Here is a 12,870-nt window from a genome sequence, read left to right on the forward strand (position 1 = left end):
ATTGTAGAAGTATAGTATTTGTCTAATTAGTTCCCTAATGGCAGGTATTTAAATTGCTTTGAATTTTTCTTTATCATAACCTGCACTTTGATGAGTAGTCCTCTTATATCTTTATGAATTTTTCTATTTCCTCAAGATACATTTCTAAATTTGGAGTTTCTGGGCATTAAAAGTGTTTAATCCACACTACTAAATTGTCCTCCTTAAATATTGAATCAATTATTCGTTCACCAGTAGTGAATAATTATAGCTTGGTCAATACCTACAAGTAACATTCTTATTAATGTCTGCCAATCAGGCCTGTTCTTGTTTACATTTCTTTACATCCACTAAGTTTTTATTTGTGTGTGTGTGTGTTTATTGACCATTTATACTTCTTATTTTATGAGCTACCTACCATGTCTTTAACCCAGGTTTCCTTAGGGTAATTTTTTCTCTTAAACATGTATACCCAGGATATTTTTTAATTCTTTGTACAGATAAGGGTTTAGGAGTCAATATAAGGGGATAACAGCAGCTGCCTGCCCATCCTTCCCCTCTTCCTTTGATGACCCGTCATCTCCTTTCTGTGACTCACTTCCTTTGTGCCTCTCTCCACTGTGTGCAATCTGTCTCAGTCTCTGAAGTTCATGTTTCCCTCTCACTACTGTATCTTTGTGCTCTGTCTGCTTCTCTCTTCTTTCTTTCTGCCTCTGTGCACCCACGCTCCATACACTTGTTCTCCCCACCCCATGCTGTCTGTTGTCCTATTGTCTCTGCTGTGTGTCTCTTGTTTCTGTGGTTACTCCCCTCCTCCTCCCTCTCTGTCATGTTCCTGCTATGTCTTTGTGCACATACATGCTCTTCCTCTCCCTCTCTCCTCTCTTTTTCCTTTCTCCCTTCTTTCCCCATCTATTTTTCTCAATATCTGGTTGTGCACTTGAGTCCAAGAAGAGGGGTAGTTTACTACTGCCCATACAAAAAAAGAAAAGTCAATTATCAAGTGAATATGAATTATTTCTCTATTTTTGACCTCTCATTACCTCCAGTTGCCCATGTTTCCAGCAGTTGGGCAGATGAACAACACAAACTACCAAAGAGGCCTCCATGAGAGAATCAAATGAGAGCTTTTATAATATTTAGTAAATGTTTACCAGTGATTAATAGACTTTTATATAACAGGCTGATTTTACACCAGTCTTTACAATCACACTCATATATGGAAAGAAACAAAAGTCAAAAGCAGATTCTTGGAACCCAAAAATAAGTGTCATTATACATTAAGAGATCAAAAGCAAGATATAAAGCCATATATTTAATATATACATGTATGTGTGTGACTGGAACAAAATATTAACAAACTATTTAAAATTGTGGCATTATAAATGTTTTCCTTTATAATGTTCTGTGTCTTTTGATATAACTTTACAAGAAACATATTTTCTAATAAGGCACCATAAAAATTGTTTTTGTTTGACATTAATAAAAAAGTGGGGTAAGCCAATCTAATCAAACAAACACAGAATGTTAGCTACGAGCTGGAAAGGAGGATTTTCAAGCTTTTCATTTTGTTCTAGTGTCTGCCTGAAATACCTATCTGTACCTCCAATCTAGTCATAATAAATCTTTCTAGAAGCAGAGTAGAAGAATAGGATCAGAAAAGTATTATATACCATAATATGGCAAGATAAAGTAAAACAAATTTTTAACCTTAGGTTCTGAGGGTTGAGTTGAATATGCTCCTAGGGTCATGGCTTCACTTTTAAAATTTTATCCCCACATTGCATCCTCATTCCTATTTTTCCATAGGCAACTGGTCTTGTTATATAAATATATTTTGGCTTACAAGAGCTCTTACAAAATGTGTATTCTTTATGTGCGTATGTGTCTTCATTTTATATAAAAGCCATATCATTTTTTTCTTATTTTCAATAAGCATTATATTTTTTATGTTTTTAACATTTATCTACATTGCTATATGTACATCTAATCAGGTTTCCGATCATTGCATAATACTCCATTGAGTGCATCTACCACTTTACTGATGCATTTTCCCTGTGATGGGCACCCAGGTTGCTGCTGACTCCCAGCACCACAGAAAAATGGGAGTGCACACCCTTGTCCATACCCCCCGCCATTGGATCTGTGTGAGACTGTCTTTGGAATATATACCCAGAAGTGGAATTCTTGGATCATAAGCTATATAAGTTTCCTACATTAGTACCAAACTGCTTTCCAGTTCATATCCTAACTGCAATGCATGGAAATCCCTATATTTCCACTTCTCTGCCAGTAATTTCTAGTTTGGCCAGAAGATTTAGAAATACAAATTTCTAGGGGCACCTGGGTGGCTCAGTCGGTTAAGCGGCCGACTTCATCTCAGGTCATGATCTCGCAGTTTACGAGTTTGAGCCCTGCATCTGGTTCTGTGCTGACAGCTCAGAACCTGGAGCCTGCTTTGGATTCTGTGTCTCCCTCTCTTTCTCTGCCCCTCCCCCACTCAAGCTCTGTCTCTCTCTGTCTCAAAACGTTAAAAAAATTTAATAAAAAGTATATATATAAATTTCTATACCAAGGATCTTTCCCCCCCATTTTTAATTAAATGTTACTTGTCTTGAGAATCTACCCTATCCCCTCTATAAATGTCAAAGGAGGAGAGAGTCTTTTAGAGACTTCCAGAATTACTGCCGTACTTTCAACCAGAATACATTTGTTCATTCAGCCAGATGCAGTTATAAGATAGAATGTGACAAGTACAAAAGTGGGATACTTTAATTGATTTTTTCAGCTATTGACATGTAACAGATAAAAAAAGATACGAAAGATTTTACTAGCAATATTAACAAGTGTGATTTAGAATATCTATATAAAACTTCATTCCCAAAACACAGCCTCCACACTTGTTCCAAATGCCCATGGAATATTTCCAAAAATTAATTTTACTTAGGCAAAATGTTGATAAAGCCCCAAAGTAGAAGACTAATAACTATGCTTATATTTTCTAACCACAAGGTAATAAAGTTGGAATTTAACAACTATATATTTTTTTCATTAAATAGATAATTTTAAAACATTCTAAACAAGTTCAATTAGGAAATAATTGAAATAAGTCTTCTAGTATGGAAGAAGACTAACAAACAAGGAATTCAAGAAGTAATTAATAAAGTGGGAAATATATTTTAAGGAGGGCACTTGTTGTGATGAGCACTGGATGTTATATGTCAATGATGAATCCCTAAATTCTCCTGAAATTAATATTATGCTGTATGTTAACTAACTGGAATTTAAATAAAAACTTGAAACAAACAAAAAATCTAAATAAAAATATGTAAGTAAATGAAAATTTTGAAAAAGTTTTAATAATTATAATAAATATGGGGTGCCTGGATGGCTCAGTCAGTTAAGCATCTGACTCTTGGTTTTGGCTCAGGTCATTATCTTGCAGTTTGTGGATTTGGGCTCCATGTTTGGCTCTGTGCTGGCAGCGCAGAGCCTGCTTAGGACTCTCTCTCTCCCTCTCTCTCTGTCCCTCCCCACTTGCACTCTCTCTCTCTCTCTCTCTCTCTCTCTCTCTCAAAATAAATAAACTTTAAAAAATAATAAAATAGGGGCGCCTGGGTGGCTCAGTTGGTTAAGTGTCTGACTTCAGCTCAGGTCATGATCTCGCAATTCATGGGTTCAGGCCCCACGCCTGGCTCTGTGTTGACAACTTGGAGCCTGGAGCCTGCTTTGGATTCTGTGTCTCCCTCTCTCTCTCTGCCTCCTCCTCTGCTCATGCTCTGTCTCTCTCTGTCTTAAAAATAAATAAAACATTTAAAAATAATAATAATAAAATAAATATAAAAATGAGAACAAAAAAAGAGAAAATACATAAATTAATGTCAATCCCCAAAACTGATCAATATAACCAAGATCTGATTCTTTGGAAAAAACCAGTAGACCAAATCTCTGGTTATCCTGGCCATGGAAAACATAAGCAAGATGGAAGGGTGTAACCACAGACTGAAGTGGTTTCCTTCAAAAAGACTACTGTATGTAACTTTAGGCTGATATATATCTAAATTTAGATGGATGATTTTCTAGGAGACTATAAATTAAGAAAATTGATCAAGAAGTTTTAAATCAGGAAGCCTGGGTGGCTCAGTCAATTAAGATTTGGCTCAGGTCATGATCTCATGGTTCGTGAGATAGAGCCCCGTGAAGACTCTCTGTAATCTAAAGCCCTCTGCATGCCCTCTAGAAATTTGTCACAATATATGTTCCCACCAAAAAGTATAAGCATATGTGTCTCTTCACTCTCTTGCCAACTACGGGTAGTATCAGTCTTTTTAATATTTGCTAATCTGATGTGTGGAAAAACTCATTGCTTTAAAATGCATTTTTTTAACATTAGGTTTCAGGGATTGCCATTTACATTTCTTATTTTGAGGGTTACTTTTTTATATCCCTTGTCCATTTTTCTTCGAAGATTTTTTTCCTATTCTCAAGATTATATTTTATTAATATTGTAATAGTATTATGTATTCAACTTATTTCTTTGTTCCATTCTATGAAAGATCTTCCCAACCTCAAGATTATTTAAAAAAAATAATTCTTCTGGTTTTTTTAAATATTTTTTAATGCATTTAAATCTTTAATCTACATGGAATTTATTCTGTGAGTATAATTTTATTTCCAGATGTTTAGCCAATTGTCAGATATTTTTAAATAAGTAAGTGATAGTCACAATTTATTATAAAAATCTAATATTCTTTTGTTAAGCTGGACTCTAATCAGTTGGACTTGGTAATTAATAGCCATGTTTCTTCTGAAATTTTTACCCAGAACAACTGAAATAATATGTGAACACTCTATCAAAATGGAGAGCTCTGAAAAGGAAACTAATTCTGATCAAAATATGAAGGAATTTCATTTATTAAACTTGAAGTTAGATCAGAACATCCAAGTGAAAATAAAAAATATAGATATATCTGACCTCATGAGTATGTCATGAGTGAAATAAAGATTTTAGAATCATTTATGTAAAGGTGATCATAATCCTCATGAGTATTAAATCCAAGAGGAAAGATACTTGAGAGAATGCAGAGAAGAAAAAGGGGGCCACTTCCAGACTGTAAGTTTTCAAACCTAATAGAAAATTCTTTGGGACCCCTGTCCTCTTGCTCTACGGCCCTGCACAAGACTTTCATAATCATTTGTTAACCTTCTAGGTTTTCCCCTACATTAATTGAGGACTTTAGATCTGTTTGTTTTCTTTCTTTCTAGCCCAAGTCTTGCCATTATCTGGGGAACTTTACTATGCTGTTAGAGTTTCTTGACCTCAGTTCTAATGACGGTACTTCCATTATATTTTAACCATCAAATCTCATGGCCATTTTTTTAATTTGGGCATAATGCAGAATCATTCTGGCTCTGCAATCTTTACTCACTCATGTACCAAAAAAAAAACTTTCTGGGGATCTATTAGTCAGGCACAGTGCCTTTTTAATTTTCTAAGGAGGATTTTTCATAGTTACCATCTGCCAGACTTGCAGAAATAAATGACCTGTTCTGATTCTCTAAAGGTGACTAACAGACAGTTACCACCTGAATTCCTGTTTTTGTACACTTGAATCTTGTCTCTAGAAATTAAATCTATATCAAAATGTTGTGTTTTACACAGACACTTTGTGATTGTGTCACCCTATCCTGGTTGGTAAATTTTATTATTGAAACAACAGTTGACAGTTTGATCTGCATATATCTAAAAAACACTTCACAAGAAGAGACTGTCCTTTGGTACCATAGACTGTAGTCCTGACTTTGACTCTGTCTTATCAGTGTGTACCTCTGGTTCTAAACTTCAGTGGTTATAAATTAACTAGCATAAACCCATTCCTCTGAAAGAAAAACATCTCCTAGCAGTCATCTGACGGGCAGAATGTCAACAGGAACAAATTGCCTATATGAAGAATAGCCATATAGGGTCATGAAAGAAGACATGGCCTTCCTCCAATATTGGATATGTTTTGCCAAGCTCAATTTCCACCTAAAAAAAGTAATTTTGGTGGGTGCCTGGGTGGTTCAGTTGGGTTAAGCGTCTGACTCGATTTCAGCCTAGGTGGTGATCTCACAGTCATGGGGTCAAGCCATGATTCTCTTGCTCTCCCTCTGCCTCTCCCCCCTCTAAAAAAATGGTCAATTTTTAATTGAAAAGCTTTTTTGAAGACGGTCTATCTGAAGATGTCTCTGATCAATAAATGTGGGAACGAATCCCACCTAGATTTTAATTAAACTAAAAAGTATTACAAAAAGCCTGACACATCTCTGAGATGGTAGCAGTTCCTGTTGTGGAATAAGACATCAGCAGGTGAGTTTGCTATCATAATAATAGAAAGTAAAACAGAAGCAGGCAGCCAGACAGCATGTATCTCCTTCTGAGACTCTGCGACAGAAAGCATAAACCATGGTGGTTGATAATGTCAGTTGATTTGTAGTCACTTAAATCTTTTCATTGTAAGCCTCACTGTAGAGGACTGAGCGGGCTGATACACACGCAGGCACTGAGGGATGACAGAATCATCTGAGGAGATGCCTGAGACTCTCCCGTGGACTAAGGAGAATAGCTGTTGTGGTTTACCAACAGCATCTGTAAATGAATTCAGCAAAAATGATGTTCAGTCCCTTGGTAGGTCATCACAGATTGTGAGACACAGTGAGACCTGTGCATGAGATGATTGTTGTGACTCAGTGTGGAAGTCAACATGGCATGATTGCATGATTCTGACGGTTTGCACTGGCCCTTGCCCTAGCGTGTGTAGTGCTACATCATGCCTACAACATCCAGTGCCCATATTTTTGTTGGGTTTTTTCATGCTTTGTTGTATGATAATGACACTGTTGCTCCCCTTTCATTGCTCTTGTATCACTGCTTTAGTAACAAGATGTGGGACCATAAAATATGAGAAGCTTTTTCCTCCAAGTAAGGCTTCATAATCTACATTATTTCAGTTTGCATAGTGAATAAACATTTTACAGCTTTTTTTTGAGATTTTTCACATACCATAAAATTCACTTATGTAAAGTGTACAGTTTAGTGGGTTTTAGTATTATTCATGGAGTTGTGCAACCATCACCCCAATCTAATATTAAACATTTTCAACACCCTCTAAAAACACCCTGTACTCATTAGCAAAGTCACCCTGTATTTCTCCCAACCTCTTACCCCTGCCCCAGCCCCTGGCTGTGGTTACTAATCTACTTTCTCTAGATTATTCTGGACATTGCATATAATAGAATCATACAACACGTGTATGTATTGTATGTATGACTGGCTTGTATGTATTGTATGTGTATGTATTTTGTGACTGGTTTCTTTCGCTTAATGTTTTTAAGGTTCATCTACATTGTAGCAGTGTATTCATTACTTTTTATTGCCAAATAATATTCCATTGTATGAATATTCCATTACATGTTTTATTCATCCACTTAGTAAAAAAATACTTGGCTTTCTTCTATTTTGGGGGGTATTATTAACAAGGCTGCTGTGAACATTCATGTACAAGTTTTTGTGTGGACGTATGTTCTCATTTCTTTTGGGCATGTGCCTGGGAGCGGATATATGCTGGAGCATATGGTAACTCCACATTTAACCATTTGAGGAACTGCCAGGGTGTTACCTAAAGTATTGTCACCATTTTGCGTTCCCACCAGCAGTGTATGAGGGTTCCAATTTCTCCACATCCTTGAAAACACTTGCCTTTTTCTGTCCTTTTGATTTTCACCATCCTAGAGGTCTAACTAAATCTGTTTTGTTGAGAGGGAATATTTTTTAGACTATTTTCTATTTTTAAATATTTTACTTTTTATAGGGAATGATATAGGAATTATCATGAAAGAGATTTGAACTAGAAACACACACACACCAAGGCTCGCCATTGAACCCGATGTAGATGTGTTTTTTACACCCATTGGTGCATACCATGACTGGTTGTATACTATGGATGTTGAAGAGACTGGGGCTTGAAGGGACCGTCATTTCTGCTGCATTTGCACCATAGGGCACTCCAGCCTCTGCTTGCGGACAGCTCCACCACTCCCTGACTGCGCATGAGCAGCTTGTCCATGTGTATGAGACTCTATTATTGAAGGTCTTAACTTCTAGAGACCCAAAACCTGCGATCATTGCACTCCCTGGCTCTGTTTTCAGAAGGCACAGAAAATAGGTCTAATTTTCTTCCTCTCAGGTTCCTGCTTCCTTCCCAAAAGTGTTTTCTCTCAGGTCTTCACTCTGAACCATTTTTCACAGGTCATGCTTCCTTACCCCACCTCACTTCCTATAAATTGTCAGCTTTCCTGGGTCTACTAAGTTTGCTGATATCTTGTTTTTAAACATGTCTCTTTGAACTAAGCGTGTTGTGCTTCAGATGGTGAGAGCATGTTGACAGAGCAGATTTATCACCTTCCTTTCTGTGGCTAGAACATTTCTATGTCCTAACATATGTTTTACTTCTGTTGAGCTCACCAGAGCCATGAAACTTCTATTGCCACACTCTTCTCGGTTTTATTTTCACTATTTTTGTTTTATTTTCACTTTTTAAACTGATAATACAATCACATGATACAAAATTTTAAATGTATAAAAGAGTATTTGATAGTGTCCTTCCCACTCCTGTTCCTTGGACACCTAGCTCTCCTTTCCAGAGCTACTCAGTGTTACTAGTTCTTGCGTATCTTCACAGAGATTTTTTTTTTAAGCAGCTTAGTTGAACCTGCATGGCTCAGAAGGTTAAGCATCCAACTTCGGCTCAGGTCATGATCTCACGGATTGTGAGTTCAAGTCCCACATAGGGCTCTGTGCTGAGAGCTCAGAGCCTAGTCTGCTTCAGATTCTGTGCCCATCCCTGCTCGTGCTCGCTCGCTCGCTCTCTCGCTCTCTCAAAAATGAAGAAACATTAAAAAAATTTTTTTTTAAATAAAATAAAAATAAAACAGCTTGGTTGAAGTATAATTTACATACCATAGAATTCATCCATTTTAAGTGTACGGTTATTTTTAGTGAAGTTACAGAATTGTGTAGTCATCACCATAACCCAGTTTTAGAACATTTCTGTCACTCCAAAAAGGTCCTTTGTACCTGCTTGTTATCAATCCACATTCCCAGCCCCAGACAACCTCTAATATGCCTTCTGCCTTTTCTGGACATTTCATGTAAATAGAATCATATAATATGTAGTCTTTTGCATCTGCCTTCTTTGGCTTAGCACGATGTTTTCAAGGTTCATTCATGTTGTAGCATGTATCAGTAGTTCCTTTTTATTGCTGATTAGTATTCCATTGTATGGATATACCACATTTTGTTTACCCAGTTCCCAGTTGGACACTTGGATTGTTTCTTATTTTGGATAAGAATAATGCTGCTATGAATGTTTGTGTAAAAGTTATTGTATGGACATATGTTTTCTTTTGGAATTAGAAAATTAGAATTACCAGGTCATGTGTGAAGTTTATGTTTAAGAAAATGCCAAAGTGTTTTCCAAAGTGGCTGTATGTTTTTACATTCCCACCTGCAGTATATAAAGTTTCTTATCTTTCCACTTCCTTGTCTACACTTAGTATTAGCCATCTTTTTTATTATAGCCATAGTAGTGGGTGTGAAGTGTATCTTATTATGATTTTAATTTGTATTTTCCTTATGACTGATGATGTTGAACATCTTTTCATATACTGATGAAAAGTATACTTCTCTGTCTTCTTTGGTGAAATATCTATTCAAGTCTTTAGCCCATTTTTAAATTACATATATGGAATGTCTATTTATTTAGATCTTTAATTTCTTCCGCCAGTGTTTTCAGCATGTAAGCCTTGCACTTCTGTTGTTAAATTTATTCCTAAATATTTCGTTCTTTTTGATGTTGTTGTGAATGGGGTTGTTTCCTTAATTTTTATTTTCAGATTGCTTATTGCTGGAATATAGAAATACAATTGATTTTTTATCTTGTCTTACATCTATAATCTGGCTAAACTTATTAGTTCTAATACTTCTTTATGGATTCCTTGGTATTTTATTTGGACAGAATCATGTCATTTGCAAATAAAAACAGTTGTACTTCTTCCTTTCCAATCTAGGTTCTTTTCTTTCATGGGTATTTTATCAATAAGAAAGCAAATACCTGCATATGTTTTTGACCTTTTTTTTTTTTTTTCCCCCACAGACCTGGCAGCATACTTTGCTTTTTATACTTAATCTTTCCTGAAAGTCAGTCCATTTCAGTACCTCCTACAGCTGCAGAGAAGGTGTAGTATATTGCCAGTCAGTCATACCTTCCTCACCACATATTCATACGTTTTGGTTTTTTTTAACATCACAATAGTCTCAGTTTTATATGACTTTTATATTTTTTTTACAACTTATATTCTAAATCATTTGTTCTTTCTAACACTTCTGTAATTTCAGAAATGCAAGTGCTCCCTTTTTGAGCTGGGTAAACTGGCACAGAGAGTGCAGTGATTATGCAAGTAGAGACAGCTAATAAAGGGAAGATCTGAGACTGGCTTAGGCCTTTGGACTTCAGATGCACAGCTTTTCCTACTGTATCAAAGTTGCTGCCATTCCTCCTGCCTGATGTATAGGGCTTTACAATGATCCCTTGTTGGATTTGGCCCATCATTCCTGTTTATTATTTTGGATCTTGACAGTCATTTAGGCCCTCCCAGATATGCATTGTACAAGAAATCTCCTGCTTCCCATATCTCTAAGACACTGATATATAAAATGTTAAGAAGGAATAGCCAGAGCAAATCAAGTAACTGGACACAATAGGTGCTTAGTAAATATTTGCTGTTGAATGCAAGACATACCACTCATTAATAAAGGCCTCTCTCTGTTTTCATAATATTTGGGTAAGAATGCTTCAACCACCTGTGGTTCTACCAACTTATTTTATCATTTAACCCCCATAACTCCATCTTGCCCTCAAAGATGTCAGGAGAAGTCTCGTCATTTTAATCAACTCTAGCTGTCCTTGACCACACATTCTTTTGGTCTACCCGTCAGTGACCATATCTACTAGAAAAACCATGCTAATCTGGCAAGGCTTGTTCTTCCTGCTCTTGAGCACTGCCTGAAATGTGCTTATCTCTTCTTTGACCTCTAAATGCTTGTAAATGATTAGATTGGTGATCCATTCTAGCACTTTATATGTCATCATTCTTAAACCCACCAGTTTGCAATGCTTATCTTTTTGAAAATCAAAACATTTCCTGTCCCGGGTCATTTAACTTAACGTGCTCTGTATCAAGTTTCTGAAAGAAACTGTTTCAAGTCTCCTGAAGGCCCTGGGATATAGTTTATTTAGTTCAGAGGAGTAGACACCCTGTTTCCTTTCCTGAGTTGGCTGTCAATTCACCTTTACCAAAATTGCTTAAGTAGACAAGCATCTGGCATTTATTCAAAATATAGATGCCCAGACCCCTCCCCTCGAGACTCCAATTCATTGTTCTGAGTTTGGACCCATCCTCCAGGAGATTGTTGTGACGAGCAAGCTTAAGAAATACTGTTTTATACTACATTTTGATAATCTTTTTGTCATTCAGTAGCATTCCACCATCCACTTTAATCCATGAAGTTACCCTTCTTTGCTCTATTTCCTCTGAACCTAACTTAAAAGCCTTTTGGGCTCTTTAATAATTTTTGCAATACTCCAGTTATTCAGGACTTCTCATGGGGCCTTTCAGCTCTTTGTATATTTACCCATGTATAAGTATCTGAGTCTGATCTTACTGGACAGCACCTCTTTAGTCATTCCTGGCCCTCTTTATCTCTCATCAAAATTGTTTTGCACGTGTCAAGTTAGAATTTCATTCTGAAAACCCACCAGGCTAATCTTTGGCTAGCATCCTCTTTGGAGTTTCTTCAAGTCTTGTGAACATATCCACTCTTTTTTTTTTTTAATTTTATTTTTTCAATTCACATCCAAATTAGTTACCATATAGTGCAACAATGATTTCAGGAGTAGATTTCTTAATGCCCCTTGCCCATTTAGCCCATCCCTCCTCCCACAACCCCACCAGTAACCCTGTTTGTTCTCCACATTTAAGTCTCTTATGTTTTATCCGCTTCCCTGTTTTTATATTATTTTTGCTTCCCTTCCCTTATGTTCATATATCTGTGTCTTAAAGCCCTCATATGAGTGAAGTCAAATGATATTTGTCTTTCCCTGACTGGCTGATTTCACTTAACATAATACCCTCTAGTTCCAGCCACATAGTTGCAAATGGCAAGATTTCATTCTTTTTGATTGCTGACTAATACTCCATTGTCTATATGTGTGTGTGTGCATGTATGTATATATATATATATGTGTGTGTGTGTGTGTGTGTGTGTGTGTATACACCACTTCTTCTTTATCCATTCATCCATCGATGGACATTTGGGCTCTTTCCATACTTTGGCTATTGTCGATAGCGCTGCTATAAACACTGGGGTGCGTGTGCCCCTTCAAAACAGCACACCTGTATCCCTTGGATAAATACCTAGTGGTGCAATTTCTGGGTTGTAGGGTAGTTGCATTTTTAATTTTTTGAGGAACGTCCATACTGTTTTCCAAAGTGACTGCTCCAGTTTGCATTCCCACCAGCAGGGCAAAAGAGATCCTCTTTCTCCGCATCTTCACCAGTATCTGTTGTTGCCTGAGTTGTTAATGTTAGCCATTCTGACAGGTGTAAGGTGGTATCTCGTTGTGGTTTTGATTCGTATTTCCTGAACATACCCACTCTTTATGGCTTACCTTGTTAAGACAGCTCAGGCCCTTATCCAACCATAGCAGCATTCACCTCCCTATCATAAATTATATGGTAACATGTTCACATTGTCACAAGCTTTCTGGAGAGCAACTTTATCCCAACAAGTAG

General features: G+C 36.7%; 1 protein-coding gene across 1 annotated transcript in view; it reads left to right on the forward strand.

Moving 5' to 3' along the window:
* The window catches only part of ALMS1 (ALMS1 centrosome and basal body associated protein), a 223,181-nt gene that overhangs the window by 202,242 nt on the left and 8,069 nt on the right, over positions 1–12,870 (forward strand). The gene's annotated exons all lie outside the window — the stretch shown is intronic.

Source organism: Panthera tigris, chromosome A3 (assembly GCF_018350195.1).
Source record: "Panthera tigris isolate Pti1 chromosome A3, P.tigris_Pti1_mat1.1, whole genome shotgun sequence".
NCBI lineage: Eukaryota > Metazoa > Chordata > Mammalia > Carnivora > Felidae > Panthera > Panthera tigris.